Here is a 21979-nt window from a genome sequence, read left to right on the forward strand (position 1 = left end):
TAGCCTTGTTGCTGTCCCATCTACAGTATCTGCTAAAATAAATGTACCAATCTCTCAGCCCATAGTGAAGAAAAACAAACAGCAAATTAGTCAAGGTTTAGCGCAAGCAATAATAAAGAACTTCAAACACTACCATCTTTAAATGATGTTCCTCCTGCTGATCAAGAGACACTTTTTATTTGGAAGTTACATCAGTGTTGTGTCCTCTTTGACTTTGTTTCTGATCCACAAAATGACCTAAAGTGGAAGGAAGAACAATGAGCTACTTTAAGTGAAATGGAAGAATTTATCACCCATCGTCGGAATAGGATCACAGAGCCTGTTTACCCAGAAGTAGTCCATATGTTTGAAGTTGACATGTTTCAAACATTACCACCTTCTATCGTCCAGGAGCTGAATTTGGCCCAGAGAAAAACAAACCAATGTTAGAATCAACCTGGCCCCATTTACAGCTCGTTTATGAATTTTTCTTCAGATTTTTAGAGGCCGGGCACGGTGGCTCACACCTGTAATCCCAGCACTTTGGGAGGCCAGTGCGGGTGGATCACAAGGTCAGGAGATTGAGACCATCCTGGCTAACACGGTGAAACCCCCTCTCTACTAAAAATACAAAAAATTAGCCGGGTGTGGTGGCGGGCATCTGTAGTCACAGCTACTCGGGAGGCTGAGGCAGGTGAACGGCATGAACCCGGGAGGCGGAGCTTGCAGTGAGCCGAGATCGCGCCACTGCACTCCAGCCTAGGCGACAGAGCGAGACTCCATCTCAAAAAAAAAAAAGATTTTTAGAGTCTCCAGATTTCCAACCTAATACAGCAAAGAAATATATTGATCAGAAGTTTGTATTGCAGCTTTTAGAGTGCTTTGACAGTGACGATCCTCAGGGAAGAGTTTTTTGTTGTTGTTTAGTTTTTTGTTTGTTTGTTTTGAAACAGAGTTTTGCTCTCTCACCCAGGCTGGAGTGCAGTGGCACAATTATGGTTCACTGATTGCAACCTCCGCTTCCCAGGTTCAAGCAATTCTCCCACCTCAGCCTCCTGAGTAACTGGGACTACAGGCGCCTGCCACCACACCTGGCTAATTTTTGTATTTTTTTTATAGAGATGGGGTTTCACCATGTTGCTCAGGCTGGTCTTGAACACTTGGCCTCAAGTGATCTACCCACCTCACTCTCCCAAAGTGCTGAGATTACAGGTGTAAGCCACATGCCTGGCCTGGGAGAGAGCTTTTCCTAAAATCAGCCTTTGCAGAATCTATGGGAAATTCTTAGGCTTGAGAGCTTATATCGGAAAGCAGATACATAATATATTTTATAGGTTTATTTATGAAGCAGAGCATCATGATGACATAGCAGAGTTACTAGATACATTGGGAAATATGATTAATGGATTTGTTTTACCACTAAAAGAAGAGCACAGATTTTCTTATTCAAGGGTTTGCACAAAGTGAAATCTCTGAGAGTCTACCATCCCCAGCTGGCATATTGTGTAGTACAGTTTTTAGAAAAGGATAGCACCCTCACTGCATCAATGGTGATGGCACTTCTCAAATATGGGCCAAAGTCTTACAGTCCAAAAGAAGTAATTTTCTTAAACAAATTAGAAGAAATTTTAGATATAATTGAACCATTGGAATTTGGAAGATCATGGAACCTCTCTTCTGGCAGCTAGCCAAATGTGTCTCCAGCTCACACTTCCAGGTGGCAGAGCAAGTGCTCTATTACCGGAATAATGAATACATTATGAGCTTAATCAGTAACAGCATAGCAAAGATTCTGCTGATCATGTTTCCATGCTTGTACTGCAATTCAAAGACCCATTGGAACAAGACAATACGTGGCTTGATATCCAACACACTGAAGCTCTTCATGCAGATGAACCAAAAGCTATTTAATGACTGTACCTAACTGTTCAAAGCAGAGAAACTGAAAGAGAAGCTAAAAATGAAAGAACAGGAAGAAGCATTGGTTAAAATAGAAAATCTAACCAAAGCTAATCACCAGGTACTAAAAAAGAGAGTAACATGAAAATGTCCAGGGTGTTACTTGAATGTTTTCATAAGATAGGAATATATCTTCATCCTGAGAAGGAGGGATATCATTTTGGCTAAATAAATGACTTATAGTGACCTGGGATTCTATTTTGTAATAACAAGTGTTTAAACCTTTGATATTTGACAAACTTTCCAAAGTCAAATTCTAAATTAAGCTTTTTCTTTGATCTGGCTAACCCTTTTAGATATTAGGTACCCTAAAGTCCAGAAGAGACATATTTGGCTTATTTGGCATACTAAAACCATATGAAAAGTATTGCCAAATATAAAATGGTGTTTGAACTTTCTTTGGGTTATATTCATATAAATATATTATTAGCATGTGTTCCAAAATTGTATAGGATTCCCATAATTCTGATATGTCCTATAATTCTGATATGTCTATACATTATCAGTAACAATTATAACTGTTATGTTAAATTGTTTTGTGCCATAAGGTGATCAGACTTTAACCATAGCTGTTCTGAGACTTTAGCCCCTCACTCGGCCTGGGCAGCCCCTCCCCTGACCCTGCCATGAGCAACCCCCTTGCCCCAGTACTCTTCAGTCCCCAAAGGCCTGGCGTTCACTTTGCAGGCCTGAGTGGTGGTGAGCGGAGTTATTTGTTAGGCTGAGGGAGACAGCTGGCAATCCCCAGAGGAAAGGGAGCCTCAAACCCCTCTGTATGCAGTTGCCAATTGTTATTTCACTCTGATTCTTTTCATAGGCAGTTTTATAATCAGCTATAGGACTCTGAAAGTTGCCCTGGAATCTAGGTTTCTGATAACTTTGAAAATTGTGACATTAGAATAGAGGGAAAAACTTCCAAGACTCCCATAGAGAGTTAATGTGTTCATAAATGTCAAGCAGGACAGGAGTTAATTACGTAGACTGAACTAATGGAAGACTAAAATAGTCTTTTTACGACTTTTTGTTTGAAACATTGCTAATTCTTTTGTTTTACAGAGTTCAGAAAACCTTTTGTCTTTTGTACTGTTTGCAGCTTTTAGCAACTGGGTAAAGTACATTCTTGAGAGCAAAATTTAGAGCGTATTTCTTTCTGTCTACCTGGTTTCCTCAGAATTTGAAAACTATTTGTAAGTGTACTTAATTTATGGCAGTATAGTTGTTTGCACAAGTTCAATAAGAATCTTTTTTCTTTTGTAACAAGACACCATTGGAGACCCTGGTTATTTTACCAAGGCTTTGACTAGAGTGGCATACTTTCAGGTATAAACAGACTGCTTTAAGGAATCACAGTTCAGTTATAGAGCCAATAAAAGCCCCTTGGGAAAACTGGCTTATACCTTGTCTACACAGTCCTTGTATAGAGTTCCTCACCTGTGGTAAGTAAAGAATGTCACCTGACAGGTCCAGGAGCCCCAAATTATCTTGGGGCCTTAAGGAGAGGAATTCCCCTAACTCATACAGGTATTTGCAGGTACAGATAAATCCATGACTGGGCTCAAGGATTTAAAAATCTAATCTGAGATTCTTTATGGAATAAAGGAATCAAATACTACCAGCAAAGTCAATTTTAGAAACAGTCTATGTGGCAAGTAATTATTCTTGCTATACTTTATGCAAATATTCAGGCCACACATAAGACTGAAATTTATTATGCAAATAAATTGGTTCTACAATGACTTGTCTTTAGTAAAAATAACTAGAGAGAAAAAATATGTTTTAGAAAAAAACCATAATACACCTGTTGTTAGAGTCTAGTTGTGTTCACTGTTTGTGAGTTTTTATTTTCAGCTATTTGGACTGAATCCTGAATTCCATCCAGGCTTCAAGTCCCAAATTATTGCTTGCAAATTTTTCTGACTTGGAATCAATGAAATTACTACTACATTATTCCTTGTAATACAGATGAGAAAGACATGTCAGACTACCACAGCCTTCCTCCTCTGTAACTAAAGATGCTTTGAGTCTAACATCTGAATAAATTGTGCTCAGTGTTAACCTTTGTTTTTCTACTGTCTCCATAGAAATACCTCTTATTAATAATCTGTTTGCCTTTATCACATGTAGAGGCCTAGCCCATCTGCAATGCCACCTCCTGGATGGGACGCAGCTATTTAACTAAACTGATCCATTCTCAAGAACTAGACAGTGCTTATGACAACGTTCATGAGTATTCATAGCTCTTCCTATAACCTGTTAAATACATATTTAGCCAACCTGTCATTATATCCAGTTATGATGGGCAGTGGACAACCTGTATGATAATTAAGACTAACTGCTGTGTATACATCCCAGTAAATTTGGGAAATGTCTCAGATAGCCGTGCAAGATACATACCAACAAATCAAAGCTTTGTCTGACTCCACATTGTCACTAGACCAATGATTATTGTCTTGACAGGTCAGTACCATCCTGGTAGCAAAAGCTGGCTGTAACATTGGCCCCGATTTCAAGTATAGGCATATCCCTCTGTTGTGGAGTTTACTGCTGCTGCACCCTCCATATGGGAATGCAAGACGGGCTTTCCCCAGAGACTTTCCAGACCTTGCACCATAATGGTCCAACAAATATCATCTGTAAAGTCCAGGTATTTGTGAATATTTCCAAATCCAAACAGATCAATTCCATACCAACACCCAATAACTACACTGTCTTTCAGCAGGAAGTAGCCAGAATAAATACAGTATCCCAATTTCACAGATGGAAGGGAACTTGGTAGTGGGAAACTGTAACCAAGTACTCCCATTTTCCTAAGAAATAGTTTATTTTTTCTCTCTCTCTTCTTTTCTTTTTCCTCCTTTCCTCACTTTTTACTTAGTCCTTTAGAAATGCAGATTTCTAAATTTTAATAGCCTTTTACCTCCCCTTCACCAGACATTCCCTACAGGGCAAATTCACCTAACCATATGCTTAGGAGCTCCAGAAAGGAAATCTTACCCACCAGGAGGTTGCCTTGAGAGATAACAGTCAATTTACAACCCAAAGTATTCTTGCCCATGGAGACACCAGCAGTCACCAGGTTGATCACCTGGTAGATACGGCACTAAGCTAACATGCCAACCCCTCACCTGCTCACTTCCTCCCACTGCTTGTGCCATTAATGCTAAGCCCCCTTTAAAAGTGCTTGCTTTCTGATTCAAAAGAAAAGTGGTACCCTTAGGCAGGAAGCGTTATAACTTCTTCCCCTAAGCTAGCTTCGGAATAAAATATCACTTTCTTTATACCAGACCTCACTCTTACTAAATGGACTCTGTTGGCAGTGAGCAGCTGAGCCTCCATTTTGGTTATAAGACAACAGGGCATGCCACCATGCCCAGCTAATTTTTAAATTTTTTTGGTAGAGGTGGGATCTCACTATGTTGCCCAGGGTGGTCTCAAACAACTGGCTTCATGTGATTCTCCCACCTTGGCCTCCCAAAGTGCTGGGATTACAGATGTGAGCCACTGGGCTCTGCCTCTATTATGGCTTTTTAACTTAACTTATTCCCTATGTAGATAACTGGTTTTCGGTAAGGAAAGGGCCAGGAAAGCATGCAGCTTTAATATTTAAATACGCAACAAGTAGGCAAAGCTGGAAGGCAGAACACAGATGCCCCAAAATCAAGGATCCCATTTTACATTGAATCTTGGGTCCCCAAAAAGAGGGGAATACAATGGAATGTGACAGTGCAATGCTTTTACAATACACTCCACTGCAGGGACATTCTCCCAAGATTGGTGGACAACTCAACACTAATCAGCCCACTGTGTGATCAGCCCATCCCCCATAGGAGTCTTATCCCTTACTGGGGAGTGGGGGTATTTACATAGCTTTTAAATACCCAAAAGCACATTTTCCCCCTCCAAATGTGCCACAAAATAAGTAGCACCTTGGAGTAATAACCATTCACAATAAGTAACTACCACTAGCCATCTCTAAGAGTGTATATCTTACTTAACTATTACAGACACCAAGGTTATTTTTGCACAATGCAAAGTAATTTCTGGTACCCCAAAAAGCCAAAAAGACCACATAACACAATACAGAAAGAACAGTTTTAGATCTGAGAGGACTATGTCCATTTACAACTTGGGATTCCCTGAGGAAAAAAAGCAGTTGCTCCCAAAAAGGAGTCTGTGGCACCTTTTTCTGTTTTTCTTAAGGGTTCTCGGGCTGTTAGAATTTACAATAATATGAAGAATAGGGTGAAATAAAACTAACTTGAAGAACAAGTTTTAAGAAAAGGAAGTGAACATAGAAACCAAACACATGAGTTCTTTAAAAAGGTTTCAGTCATCTGAAAAAAAAAATTCCCAAAAATAGAATCCAAAAAAAGAGAAGAAAAGTATAAGGCCTTTTAAATACATACATACACACACACACACACACACACACACACATATGTGTATATATTTATATAGAGAGAGAGAGACATAGAGAGAGAGAACACTTGAATATCAGCTTTTAATTAAGCTGATTTTTAGCCACAGAGCTCTTTAAAAAAACAATTCTTTCAAGTCTCCTGTTACCAGATTTTAGCCAGGACAACAGCTGATATTTTTGGCTTTTGAGTTTCTTTACCAAAGGTATCTTTCTAAGGGTCTCAATCAAAATTATGACTTAATCATGGGTACACGAGTCATCTCCAAAGAGGTGGCAAACAATTTTTACACGATCCAGAATCACCCTAGAGATAGCTCAGAGAAAGGAAAACACAGGACAAGAAATCGGAAACTGTCCATGGAAGGAAAAAGGATCAATAAATGGAAATTCCCTGGCTGGGTATTGAACCCACGCAGCATTAGTCAAATGGGAGAACCTTAGCTACTGTACTACGGCATGGGGTGGTGTGTTAGCCTGTATTTGCATTGCTATAAAGAAATACCTGAGGCTGGGTAATTTATAAAGAAAAGAGGTTTGATTGGCTCATGGCTCTGCGGGCTTTAAAGGAAGCATGGTGCTGGCATCTACTTCTGGTGGGGCCTCAGGAAACTTACAATGATGATAGAAGGTGATAGGGAGCCAGCATGTCACATGACAAGAGTGAGTGAGAGAGAGAAAGAGAAAGAAGAGAGATCCTAGACTCTTTTAAACAACCAGATCTTGCATGAACTAAGAACTCACTTATCACCAAGGCAATGGTGCTAAACTCTTCATGAGGGATCTGCTCCTATAATCCTATCACCCTTCTCCACCCAGGTCCCACCTCCAACTTTGAGAATCACATTCAGCGTGAGATTGGAGAGGACAAACATCCAAACTGTATCAGGTGGTCTCCACTAATCTTCCCGGAAGGAATCTAGAGCAGGCAGTTTTGAACTTGCAAAAGATTTTAACTTTCAGGTCAAAACTTTTTTTTTCACTCTTTTAATTTTATCAAGAGAATCTCTATGGCTAGCCATAATACTAGTCTATGTCCTTTTATAATTTTTGATTTTCCCATTAATTATTTAGAATAAGAAATGTATAAAATCTTTTTTATTTTCAGTGGTGTACTTAGTTCCAATAGTAACTCAATGCAAAAGCCTCTTGAAAGCCCAAGTAGTAATTTTCCAGGTTTTTTTCTACATAAGCAAGAGGTATTCCTGGAGAGGGCATCAAGGAGGCAATCCCCATGATCATTAAAAACTTACTCTCAGAAACAGACTTAAAATAACAAAAGACAATGTGAAAGGAGAATAAATACTTGGGGCCCTAATTCATTATGCTAAAAGAAAAAAAATTATCCTGAAAGCTGAGTCATGTAAGATGTTGCCTTGCCTTTTGTTCCTAAGCAGATAGATGCAGATAAAAGGTTAATCATCTCCTCAGGCAGCTACTCTATGTTCACCTTATCTTATGTAAAATGCTGATTTACTGATCATAAGATAAATACATAATTGTTTACATAAATTGAATGCATAAATTCCCCTACCTGCTGCTTTTCTCTTGCAACATGTGGATTACCATACCCTCCCTCTTTCCCCTCCAGCCCACCTTTCCCCTTTAAAAACTGAAGCCCTCAAAATCACAGCTAGAGAAAGGTACAGACCACAGACTGTTTCTGTGATTCCACGTTTATTTCTTCCAAGGATGTCCTTAACCTTGGCAAAATAAACTTCTAAATTGATTGAGACCTGTCTCAGATACTTTTTGGTTTACACAACAGAAGCCCCATAGAGACGGGACCTTTTAAGACAAAACTCCCCTAAGAGCTTGACACACTTGAGATGAAGAGTGTGCTGCTTAAAATATTACATCTTGGACTCCCTGTCCTTTCAGACTGGTCCCCTGATATGAACCCAAAATTCATGCCCTCTTCCTGGAAACAGTGTAATGCCTATAATCCCAGCACTTTGGGAGGCTGAGGCAGGATCCAGTCACCACCATCAGGCCCCACCTCCAACATTGAGCCCAGGAGTTCGAGACCAGCCTGGGCAACATAATGAGTACCATCTCTACACAAAATCAAAAAAATTAGCCAGGCATTGTGGCACGTGCCCGTAGTCCAAACTACTTGGGGAGCTGAGGTGGAAGGATCACTTGAGCCGATGAGATCAAAGCTGTAGTGAGTCATGATCACACCACTGCACTCCAGCCTGGATGAGAGAATGAGATCTTGTGTCAAAAATAAAAGTTAAAATTTAAAAAAAAATCATGCAGTCCAGATGGCAGATACCAAGAGAGGGTACCCCCATCTAGTCACAAGGTCAAGCTCTCAACGCCATAAAACAAGATGAGAGGGGACTGTCATCTGATTTTTATTTCTGGGACCTACAGCAAAGTTTGTCTTTACAGATGCCAACATAGAACCATGAAAACGGATCAGTCTGCAGGGTCTTGAACAGTGGGTTTAAAGGGGTTCTAGGCTCATGTTCTCCCCTACGGTACCCCTCTTTATGACAGAACAACACAGAAAGAAAAAGACAAAGGAAAAGAGCAACAAAAAAAGCTATTTCTGAGAGGGAAGTGGGTCAAACAGTATGAATATTCATACCACAAGTACCAAGTGTACACCAAAGTCACTACAACGCAAGACTCGTCACACAAATTCTTTTTTCCCATTGATCAAAACCATGTAGAGGAGACAACCAGTGATTTTTACCATCTCATCAGCTGGAGTGCACAGAGGGAGAGAGGCCCCCTGGCTGGTAAGAAATTCTTACCCCTTTGCTTCCAGGTTCTGGGTAAAGGAACTCTTTACCCAGGTTCCTGGTTTCTCTTCAATGCTGCTTCCAGGACAGAAGCATAGCTTTGACCATCCTGCTGACACTGCCATATTGTGGGGGCTATGGCCATTCACCCACTAAAGGTTCATTGAAAAATCACCGGCGTGAAGCAGACTGATTAAGAGGAGAAAAGACATACAAATTAATTCAATGTGTCTACATAAGAGCCTTCAGAATGAAGACCCAACTTCCCAGTGAGTAATAGAAACTTTCTGAGTTATAGAAACTTATATATTATCTTGAAGTTATAGAAAGAATGGGGGCCTGTGCCCTGGTAATATAGATTATGGGAGCAGGTAGAAGAGGAATTCCATTGAGGGGCAATAAATAATTGATAGGGAGAATGATTGGATTGGGGAGCAGAGATCAACTTGCGAATCATTTTTTTTTGGAATTTAAATGATCCTTGGAGACAGTCATTATACCGTATTCTCAGGTATGGTCATGTCTGGGTCTTCTTTTCTGCAATAGATAATGAGATAACAGGGAGCAGAAGAAAGAACAACTGTCCTCCTTGCTGGGTCTGGATCCTGGGCAGATAAAGGAACTTCAGCTTCTTTGGGAGAGGCAGTGGAGGATAGGGGAAGGTCAAAGAGACCTTGAGGCTTTTTCAGTTCAGCAAGTCAAAATGCCATACTTGGAGGTATTGGTTTCTGAGCCCCAAACAGCTTTATATCTTTACTTTTCACATTCAAATATATGATCTGTGAAAGGAAAGTAGAAAGTTGAGACCCCAACTCACTCTGCCAAAAGAAAAAAAAATTAACCTGAAGACTGAATCATGCAAGAAGGTACTTTCCATTTTTTTACCAAGCAACAAGCTACAGATAAGTTAAATATCTCCACAAGTAGCTATTCTGTGGTCGCCTTATGGTATAGTGAGCACAGGATGAATACATAACGGACTATTCCCCTACCTACTTTTTTTCTCTTACAACATGTGGATTCAGTAATGTGACCATATCCTCCCTCTTTCTCCTCCAGCCTGCTTTCCCCCTTTAAGTACTGAAGCCCTCAAAATCATCTTTGGAGAAAGAAACAGGCCTGTCTCCCAGGCACACAGCCTTCACTTTGGCAAAATAAACTTCTAATCAAATGAGGCCTCTCTTGAGTACTTTTTGGTTTATAAATTGGCAACCCAGGTAAGGGACTCTGAGTGGAGGTGTCCCTTACCTTTGACAAATCTCCTATTGGTGCTTGGTACCAGCGTGAATGAATATCTTTATTGCTCAAACCAATAGGACATTTTGCTGAGGTCTGGGAGCTACTCCCCTCCAGAGAATCCTTGATCTCCCCAAATTTGGTTGCGATCTAAGGTTTATTTTGCTGTACAACTCCTTTTTCTGGAGTTTTACTCACTTCCAACAAGAAGGCCAGCTTTTTTGCTTCCATGACGATGGAGAGCAGGCAACTCATTCCTGGAGTTTCAGCTCACTTCCAACAGGGAAGGAATGTTTGAGATTTTTCCTGCTTCTAAGATGGTAGAGAGCAGTCTTCAGCCTGGGCCCCATTCCTAGATAAGTAGCTGAATTTGGGTTTTGTCTTGGAAATTCTCCTTAATGACTAAAGTTAACATTAACAACCAGCTGATCTTAATTTTTCCTTACCATTAGAGTATTCAGTTATTGTATAAATTACACAATTGCTTGTTTTGCTAACTGTTTTTTGTTTGTTTCTGTTTTTGTTGTTGTTTTGATCTTTTTCCATCGGGTTTGACCAACTCTACCCAACTTGATCAAGTCTGAAAAGAAGTTCCAAATTATGGGGAACAAAGCCTCTGAATTGGCTAAATTCCCATAGCCAGGGAGGAGGAAAAATGCCCAGCAAAAAAAGAAAGAGTTTTACTACTTGAGGGACTGCATTAACATAACTAGGCCACCTTTTGCTAGCCAAGCCAAACTGATAGAGCAATGACTTCACATTGTAATCAGTAGCTAAGATTCTACCCTTTTTTTCACCATGACAGCCTGGTTTGGTTCCTAGATCAGGTCCTCTCTGGCTTGACATTTCTGTTACTTTTGAAATATCATAGTTCATCCCAGCTAAAAAATACTATTGAGATTTAAAAGGATTTTTTAAGAGCTCAAAGGTTAAAAGTCAGCTTAATTAAAAGCTAATATCCAAGATGTAAATGTGTCTTTGTGTGCGTTTTCATATTTATATATCACCTATATAATATGTAATTCACATTTATATATTATCTATAATATAAAATTCATAATATAATATGTATAATGTATATATATATTTAAAAGGCCTTTATGTTTTCTTTCTCTCTAGGGTCTCGTTTTTTGAGAAAAAGGTTTTTTTCTTCTCAGTTGACTGAATTATGTTTTCTCCATTTACTTCTACCTGTCTCTCCTTCCTCTTGCCACCCTCTGCTGCATGAGCAAACTAAAATAATTTCTTTTTTTTTTTTTCAAGATGGAGTCTTGCTGGAGTTGCCCAGGCTGGAGTGCAATGGTGCGATCTCAGCTCACTGCAACCTCTGCCTCCTGGGTTCAAGCAGTTCTCCTGCCTCAGCCTCCCAAGTAGCTGGGATTACAAGTGCCCGCCACCACACCTGGCCAATTTTTTTGTATTTTTAGTAGAAACAGGGTTTCACCACGTTAGCCAGGCTGGTCTCCAACTCCTGACTACCTTGGTCTCCCAAAGTGTTGGGATTACAGCTGTGAGCCACCGTGCCCAGCCAAACTAAAATAATTTCTAACAGCCTGGGCTTCCTTGAAGAAAACAGAAGGTGCTAGACTCCTTTTTGGGGCAAAACCTGTTTTTTTATGACCCCAAGAGTTTAAACAGACAAAGTCCTCTCATATAATAATCTGCTTGCTTTTGTATTATGTTACCTGATTTTTTTTTTTTTTTTTTTTTTTTTTTGAGACAGAGTCACTCTGTTGCTTAGGCCAGAGTGCAATGGCACGATCTTGGCTCACTGCAACCTCCGCCTCCGGGTTCAAGCAATTCTCCCACCTCACCCTCCTGAATGGCAGGGATTACAGGCATGCACTGCCACATCCAGCTGATTTTTGTGTTTTTTAAATAGAGACAGGGTTTCACCATGTTGGCCAGATTTCTCTTGAACTCCTGACCTCATGTGATCCTCCTGCCTTGGCCTCCCAAAGTGCTGGGATTACAAGCATGAGCCAGTGTACCCAGCCTTACCTGATTTTTTTTTTTTTTTTTGCTAAAATAGTTATTACTACAGGGATACTCTTGGGTGTTTAACATAAGAAAGGGTGTGTTAGTCCCTTTTTCATGATGCTTATAAAGACATACCAGAGACTGGGAAGAAAAAGAAGTTTAATTGGACTTACAGTTCCATATGGCTGAGAAGGCCTCAGAATCACTGCAGGAGGTGAAAGGCCCTTCTTACATGGTGGCAGCAAGAGAAAATGAGGAAGATGCAACAGCGGAAATCCCTGATAAAACCATCAGATTTTGTGAGGCTTATTCGCTACCACAAAAACAGTATGGGGGAAACTGCCCCCACGGTTCAAATTATCTCCCACTGGGTCCCTCCCATAACATGTAGGAATTATAGGAGTACAATTCAAGATGAGATTTGGGTGGGGACACAGAGCCAAACTATGTCACTCCACCCCTGGGCCCTCCAAATCTCTTGTCCTCACATTTCAATCACGCCTTCCCAGCAGTCCCCCAATGTCTTGACTCATTTCAACACTAACCCAAAAGTCCACAGTCCAAAGTCTCATCTGCGACAAGGCAAGTCCCTCCTACCTATGAGTCTGTAAGATCAAAAGCAAGCTAGTTACTTTCTACATACAATGGGGGTACAGGTATTTGGTAAATACAGCCATTCCAAATGGGAGAAACTGGCCAAAACATAGGGGTTACAGGGCCCATGCAGGTCCAAAATCCAGTGGGGCAGTCAAATTCTAAAGCTCCAAAATGGAGGAGGCTGAGACAGGAGAATCACTTGAACACGGGAGGCGGAAGTTGCAGTGAGCTGAGATCGCGCCACTGCACTCCAGCCTGGGCAACAAGAGCAAAACTCCATCTCAAAAAATAATAATGATAATAATTAGGCAAATGGAGTAAATTCTTATAAATAAACTTGTCATATAATTTAGAATCTAAAATTACATTGGATTAAATAATATTCATTATATGTCTGAGTCATTTCCAATTTTTTTTAGAAAAATTATAAGAAAATATTTTTCTAAAGAATTGTGCTCTTGGCTGGGTTTGGTGGCTCATGCCTACAATCCCAGCATTTTGGGAAACCAAGATAGGGGGCTCACTTAGGCTTAGGAGTTCAAGACCAGTCTGGCCAAGTTGGTGAAACCCTGTCTCTACGAAAAATACAAAAATTAGCCAGGCGTGGTGGCATGCACCTGTAGTCCCAGCTATTCAGGAGGCCTAGTGGGGAGGACCAGTCGAGCCTGAGAGGTGGAGGTTGCAGTGATCTGAGATGGTACTACTGCACTCCAGCCTGTGGAGGCAAGACAGGGTCTGGCTGTCATACACAAACACACTCACACACACACAGACACACACACACCGAATGTGTTCTTATTTAAAGGAAAATAATTTTTGTCTAATTCAAAGGTTATTTATGAAAAAAGGTAAAAGGAACCAGTAAATAAGAGAGATGTAAAGACGGTTATAATTATAAAGAGACACTTTTTGGTAAGAAAGCTTAAAAGGAAAATAATTTTATATGAGAAAGAATCTTGTATGGTAAATTTTCTGTCCTACAATGACTAGTTAAGAAAGAGTGATGTTTAGGAAAAAACAGGAAGCCCAAGCATGTCATAAATGTTTTGTGTAAGTGGTAATAAGGTTTGTAAAAAGATAATTTATGAGAAAAAAAAACTTTATGTGATCAAGTTGGCTAGAATTAAAAGAAAATTATTTATGATAGTCTTTCTAAACATTGGGCTTTAATATGAAAAAAACCCACGAATACACTAAAGAATTAGTTAGAACAACATTTTCTTAAAGTATTAATTTTCTCCTAATAAAATTACAAAAGATTTTTTATTTTTACTTTTATTTATTTTTTTGAGACAGAGTCTCGCTCTGTTGCCCAGGCTGGAGTGCAGTGGTGCAATCTCCGCTCACTGCAACCTCCACCTCCTGAGTTCAGGCAATTTGCCTGCCTCAGCCTCCCAAGAAGCTGGGATTACAGGTGCGTGCCACCACACCCAGCTAATTTTTTGTTTTTTTGATAGAGACGGGGTTTCATCATGTTGGCCAGCCTGGTCTCGAACTCCTGACCCCATGATCTGCCCGCCTCAGCCTCCCAAAGTACTGGGATTACAGGTGTGAGCCACCATGCCCAGCTGAGATTTTTATTTCTTTAACCCAAAAGTTCAACTTTTACTGCATCTCACTGTTTTTAGCTTTCTCTTCATTTTGAGAAGGCTTTAGATAATTACTCTCTCTCCTCCAAGTTTTTCATCAGCTCTTGTAACTTTTTTCCTCAGGTTCTAACTGCTGTTGTGGCCTGATGCTAAAAAGTTTTTCTTTAACAGTTTAAAGGAAATGTTGTCTTCTAACATAACATTCTATGCTCTTTGCTTTAAATTTTTCTATGAAACTTAAAATGTTCACTTATGACCCAGGACACACTATTCCTATGTCTAACTAATTCAAGTACACTTTTCGTGAGTTTTGACTTCCAAGTTATCTAAATGGACTCCCCATAGGGAAAAACAATCACACTGCAGATGCATTCTTTTTTCTTTTTTTTGCCGTTTGGTAACTGGTCTCACAAACAGATTTTTGTTTTTTCAAAATAATTCCTATGATATTGTTATTAAGTTTTGATTTGCTTAGGAAAACTGAAATTAAACTTTTAAAATTTAAGGTTATTACACCCATGTAACTTTCTGTATTGCTTTTATAGTCCTTATGCCATTAAGTTACAGGGCTGCTTCTCTTCAGTCTAAAAAGGACACCAAGTCCTGCTAAATCTTAAACACTGATGGCAGTTAAAGCCTCATCTTCAAACCTGGGAAAAGAGGGCAATCAAAATAAACTGTGTTCATAAGACCCAGGGCCAGAAATTAAAACTATTCAACCCCTCTAAGCCCAGGGACTATCATGGAAGAGGTGAATGCATGAGATTGTAAAGGTGAGACACTTTCTGAGAGATAAAATTAATTCAGATTTTCTCTGTAAATTAAACATTAATATCAAAGGCACATTGATGCTACTAGACCTTGTCAAATTAACAAGGTTTTCTTGGAACATTAACCCACTTTTTAATTTAAATAAATTAAAAAATGTTATAAAAAAGGTTTATTGAGGCCAGGCGTGGTGGCTCATGCCTGTAATCCCAGCACTTTGGGAGGCCAAGGTGGGTGGATCACGAGGTCAGGAGATTGAGACCATCATGGCTAACACGGTGAAACCCCGTCTCTACTAAAAATATAAAAAATTAGCCTGGCATGGTGGTGGGCGCCTATAGTCCCAGCTACCTGGGAGGCTGAGGCAGGAGAATGGTATGAACCTGGGAGGCAGAGCTTACAGTGAGCCAAGATTGTGCCACTGCACTCCAGCCTAGGCAACAGAGCGAGACTCTGTCTAAAAAAAAAAAAAAAAAAAAGGTTTATGGAATTTATATCTTATGATCAAGATAATTACAATTTAATAGATTTGTTTATAACATATGAAAGACAGACTTGACTGGCCTCATGCCATCTTTATTAGCACTTGCTTACTGTTTGGGAAATTAAGTCACCTCTCTGAAAGAATAAAGGTTTTTGCTTTAAAAAAATATTTGAGTTATCACTTTGGTCAAATGAATGACTTATTTTACAATGACCTGTGATCCTATTTAGTAATATAAAGAGTTTCACACTTTTGATATTTGTCAAAGTTCCCAAAATCATATTCTAAATTCAGTCCTTTTGATGTCACTTAATTTGTTTGATATTAAGTCCCCCGAAGTCCAAAAGAGACATATTTGGCTTACTTGGTATAATAAAATCATACAGGAAGCATTGTCAAATATGAATTGATGTTTAACCTTCTTTGGATTATATTTATATAAATGTGTTAAAAGTATGTGCTCCCCCTACTGTCAATATTAGCCAGATCAATGAGACACAAGATTAATAGGGATATCCAGAACTTGAACTCAACTCTGCACCAAGCAGACCTAATAGACATCTACAGAACTCTCCACCCCAAATCAATAGAATATACATTCTTCTCAGCACCACATCGCACTTATTCCAAAATTGACCACATAGTTGGAAGTAAAGCACTCCTCAGCAAATGTAAAAGAACAGAAACCACAACAACCTGTCTCTCAGACCACAGTGCAATCAAATTAGAACTCAGGATTAAGAAACTTACTCAAAACCACACAACTACATGGAAACTGAACAACCTGCTCCTGAATGACTACTGGGTAAATAATGAAACAAAGGCAAAAATAAAGATGTTCTTTGAAACCAATGAGAACAAGAATACAATGTACCAGAATCTCTGGGACACATTTAAAGCAGTGTGTAGAAGGAAATTTATAGCACTAAATGCCCATAAGAGGAAGCAGGAAAGATCTAAAATTGACACTCTAACATCACAGTTAAAAGAACTAGAGAAGCAAGAGCAAACACATTCAAAAGCTAGCAGAAGGCAAGAAATAACTAAGATCAGAGCAGAACTGAAGGAGATAGAGACATAAAAAACCCTTCAAAAAAGTCAGTGAATCCAGGAGCTGGTTTTTTGAAAAGATCAACAAAATTGATAGACCGCTAGCAAGACTAATAAAGAAGAAAAGAGAGAAGAATCAAAGAGATGCAATAAAAAATGATAAAGGGGATATCACCACCGATTCCACAGAAATACAAACTACCATCAGAGAATACTATAAACACCTCTATGCAAATAAACTAGAAAATCCAGAAGAAATGGATAAATTCCTGGACAAATCCACCCTTCCAAGACTAAACCAGGAAGAAGCTGAATCTCTGAATAGACCAGTAACAGGCTCTGAAATTGAGGCAATAGTTAATAGCCTACCAACCAAAAAAAGTCCAGGACCAGATGGAGTCACAGACAAATTCTACCAGAGGTACAAAGAGGAGCTGGTACCATTCCTTCTGAAACTATTCCAATCAATAGAAAAAGAGGGAATCCTCCCTAACTCATTTTATGAGGCCGGCATCATCTTGATACCAAAGCCTGGCAGAGACACAACAAAAAAAGAGAATTTTAGGCCAATATCCCTGATGAGCATCAATGCAAAAATCCTCAGTAAAATACTGGCAAACCGAATCCTGCAGCACATCAAAAAGCTTATCCATCATGATCAAGTCGGCTTCATCCTTGGGATGCAAGGCTGGTTCAACATATGCAAATCAATAAACATAATCCATCGCATAAACAGAACCAATGACAAAACCACATGATTATCTCAACAGATGCAGAAAAGGCCTTCGACAAAATTCAATAGCCCTTCATGCTAAAAACTCTCAATAAACTGGGTATTGATGGAACATATCTCAAAATAATAAGAGCTATTTATGACAAACCCATAGCCAATATCATACTGAATGGGCAAAAACTGGAAGCATTCCCTTTGAAAACTGGCACAAGACAGGGATGCCCTCTCTCACCACTCCTATTCAACATAGTGTTGGAAGTTCTGGCCAAGGCAATCAGGCAAGAGAAAGAAATAAAGGGCATTCAATTAGGAAAAGAGGAAGTCAAATTGTCTCTGTTTGCAGATGACATGATTGTATATTTAGAAAACCCCATCGTCTCAGCCCCAAATCTCCTTAAGCTGATAAGTAACTTCAGCAAAGTCTCAGGATACAAAATCAATGGGCAAAAATCACAAGCATTCCTATACACCAATAACAGACAGAGAGCGAAATCATGAGTGAACTCCCATTCACAATTGCTACAAAGAGAATAAAATACCTAGGAACCCAACTTACAAGGGATGTGAAGGACCTCTTCAAGGAGAATTACAAACCAGTGCTCAACGAAATAAAAGAGGACACAAACAAATGGAAGAACATTCCATGCTCATGGATAGGAAGAATCAAGATCGTGAAAATGGTCATACTGCCCAAGGTAATTTATAGATTCAATGCCATCCCCATCAAGCTATCAATGACTATCCTCACAGAATTGGAAAAAACTACTTTAAAGTTCATATGGAACCAAAAAAGAGCCTGCATTGCCAAGACAATCCTAAGCAAAAACAACGAAGTTGGAGGCATCATGCTACCTGACTTCAAACTATACTACAAGGCTACAGTAACCAAAACAGCATGGTCCTGGTACCAAAACAGAGAGATAGACCAATGGAACAGAACAGAGCCCTCAGAAATAATACTATACATCTACAACCATCTGATCTTTGACAAACCTGACAAAAACAAGAAATGGGGAAAGGATTCCCTATTTAATAAATGGTGCTGGGAAAACTGGCTAGCCATATGTAGAAACCTGAAACTGGATCCCTTCCTTATACCTTATACAAAAATTAATTCAAGATGGATTAAAGACTTAAATGTTAGACCTAAAACCATAAAAACCCTAGCAGAAAACCTAGGCAATACCATTCAGGACATAGGTTTGGGCAAGGACTTCGTGTCTAAAACACCAAAAGCAATGGCAACAAAAGCCAAAATAGACAAATGGGATCTAATTAAACTAAAGAGCTTCTGCACAGCAAAAGAAACTGCCATCAGAGTGAATAGGCAACCTACAGAATGAGAGAAAATTTTTACAATCTACCCATCTGACAAAGGGCTAATATCCAGAATCTACAAAGAACTTAAACAAATTTACAAGAAAAAACAAACAACCCATCAATAACTGGGCAAAGGATATGAACAGATGTTTCTCAAAAGAAGACATTTATGCAGCCAACAGACACATGAAAAAATGCTCATCATCACTGGCCATCAGAGAAATGCAAATCAAAACCACAATGAGATACCATCTCACACCAGTTAGAATGTGATCATTAAAAAGTCAGGAAATAACAGATGCTGGAGAGGATGTGGAGAAATAGGAATGCTTTTACACTGTTGGTGGGACTGTAACGTAGTTCAACCATTGTGGAAGACAGTGTGGCTATTCCTCAAGGATCTAGAACTAGAAATACCATTTGACCCAGCCACCTCATTACTGGGTATATACCCAAAGGATTATAAATCATGCTGCTATAAAGACACATGCACACGTATGTTTATTGCGGCACTATTCACAATAGCAAACACTTGGAACCAACCAAATGTCCATCAATGATAGACTGGATTAAGAAAATGTGGCACATATGCACCATGAAATACTATGCAGCCATAAAAAAGGATGAGTTCGTGTCCTTTGTAGGGACATGGATGAAGCTGGAAACCATCATTCTGAGCAAACTATCTCAAGGACAGAAAACCAAACACTGCATGTTCTCACTTATAGGTGGGAATTGAACAATGAGGACACTTGGACACAGGAAGGGGAACATCACACACCGGGGCCTGTCGTGGGGTGGGGGGCAGGGGGAGGGATAGCATTAGGAGACATACCTAATGTAAATGACAAGTTAATGGGTGCAGCAAACCAACATGGCACATGTATACCTACGTAACAAACCTGCACATTGTGCACATGTACCCTAGAACTTAAAGTATAATTTTAAAAAAAAGTATGTGTTCCAAAACATGTACTTTTGTGTGATATTCCTGTGATTCTGATATGTCTTAGTATATGTTATTAGTACTAATTATGATTATTACGTAAAATTGTTATATGCCACAGAAGTAACCAAATTTCTTTGTCAATTGTATCTTTAACCATAGCTGTTCTAAGATTTTTGTCATTCTTAATTGTTGTTTTACTCTGCTACTTTTATAAGGCAGTTTATAATCAGCTATAGAACTCTGAGGAGTACTCTTAAATATACATTTCTGATAACTTTAGAGATTGTTCCATTAAAATAAAGAGGAAAACTTACAGGACTTTCATGGAGAGCTGACGAATTCATGAGGTTTGCTAATCCAGTTATCAGGAAGAACAGGAGTTAATTGCATGGGCTGAACTAATAGAAGACTGAAATAATGTTTTATGACTTTTTTTTAAAAACATTTGCTTATTCTCTTATTTTCAGTTAAGAGAACTTTTTCTTCTTTTAAGCTATTTACAGCTCTTAACAATTGAGTAAAGTATACTCTTATGAGCAAAATTTAAAACATAATTCCTTTCTCTCACTGAATTTCTACAAATTTTGGAACTATTAAGTGAATATTCTTAATATATGATAACATAGTTATTTGCATAATTTTAATAACAGTCTGTTTTCTTTTATAACAGAGCATAATTTGAGTCACTGATTATTTTACCAAGGTTTTGACTGGGATGACATTTTCAGATTGCCTTGAGAAAATGACGCTGATCTATAGAGCCAATAAAACACCCTTGGAAAAATTGGCCTGATATTTTGTCCTTTACAGGGTCCTGACCTCTGGGTATGCAAAGAATGTTACTTTCTTCCTTTTCTGAAGCAGGTTAAAGAAAAAAAAGAATGACACTTTCTGACAGGCCCAGGAACCCAAGTTTTCTTGGGACCTAAAAAGAGGAATTCACCCAATTCACACAGGCATTTGCAGGCACAGGTAAATCTTTGGCTAGGCTCCAGGCTTTTAAAAAGGTGTAATCTTAGATTCCTTATGAAAAAGGTTCTAGCAAAGCAAATTGTTTAAAAAGGATTAGGGATAAAAGTCTTTAAGGTTAAAAAAAAGAAATGCAAAAAAGAGAGACAGAGGGCCTATATGGCAAATGATTATTCTTGCTGCACTTTATGCAAATAATTAAGCCAAATGTAACAGGACTAAAACTTACTTTACAAATAAGTTGGTCCTACTGAACTAATGCTTGGACTTCTGCTTCTGGCCAAGATAGAATAACAGGGACTATACCTTCTCCCTGGAACAATCTAACAAACCAGACAAAATATATAAAAACATTTTTTTAAGACACTGAATATTAGACAATGAATGACAGCGATCCCAGAGAGAACAGCATGAAATCCTGTATTTCTCTTTTGAATAAAAACTGATTTTTAAAAATATTAGAATTATATCAGTTTTCTTGTTGTTGACCTGAATTTAAATTTTTTTTTACATAGATATTTTCATTTCCAGGTGTGTTTTTCTCATTTCAGTGATATTCTAGCAGAGTGCAAATCTTGTTGCTCAATATACTTGAAAATAGACGTTTTCACAATGACTATGATATTCACCTTAATTTATCTATTGGTAATTGCAAAATGGTGATATCATAATTCTTTTTTTTTTTTTTTGAGACAGAGTCTCGCTCAGTCGCCCAGGCTGGAGTGCAGTGGCTCGATCTCCGCTCACTGCAAGCTCCGCCTCCTGGGCTCATGCCATTCTCCTGCCTCAGCCTCCCGAGTAGCTGGGTCTACAGGCGCCCACCACCACGCCCAGCTAATTTTTTTGTATTTTTTTAGTAGAGACGGGGTTTCACCGTGTTAACCAGGATGGTCGTGATCTCCTGATCTCGTGATTCTCCCGCCTGCGCCTCCCAAAGTGCTGGGATTACAGGCGTGAGCCACCACGCCTGGCCTGATATCATAATCCTTACATTTATCAGTTGCATTCTTCAGAAAATAAGAATCTTTCCTCACCAAGTGTAAATAAACTGTGTTACAAAACTCAGGATGAAAATGTAATCATTCGTACTTAACTATCAGTTTTTGGAATGGGAGTAGACGTAATAATTCCCTGCAGTGGTAGTCTGTGAAGGGTTTTTTTTCTTTTTTCTTTCAGTTCTGAATTTTTAAAAAATA

The 21979-nt window shown here is 39.0% G+C and overlaps 1 protein-coding gene and 1 pseudogene across 2 annotated transcripts in view; both read left to right on the forward strand.

Moving 5' to 3' along the window:
• AKR1D1 (aldo-keto reductase family 1 member D1) overlaps positions 1-21979 on the forward strand; it is a 114798-nt gene that overhangs the window by 19967 nt on the left and 72852 nt on the right. The window lies entirely within an intron of this gene.
• Positions 262-4551, forward strand: LOC100458673 (serine/threonine-protein phosphatase 2A 56 kDa regulatory subunit gamma isoform-like; annotated as a pseudogene).

The sequence above is a fragment of the Pongo abelii genome, chromosome 6 (genome assembly GCF_028885655.2).
Source record: "Pongo abelii isolate AG06213 chromosome 6, NHGRI_mPonAbe1-v2.0_pri, whole genome shotgun sequence".
NCBI lineage: Eukaryota > Metazoa > Chordata > Mammalia > Primates > Hominidae > Pongo > Pongo abelii.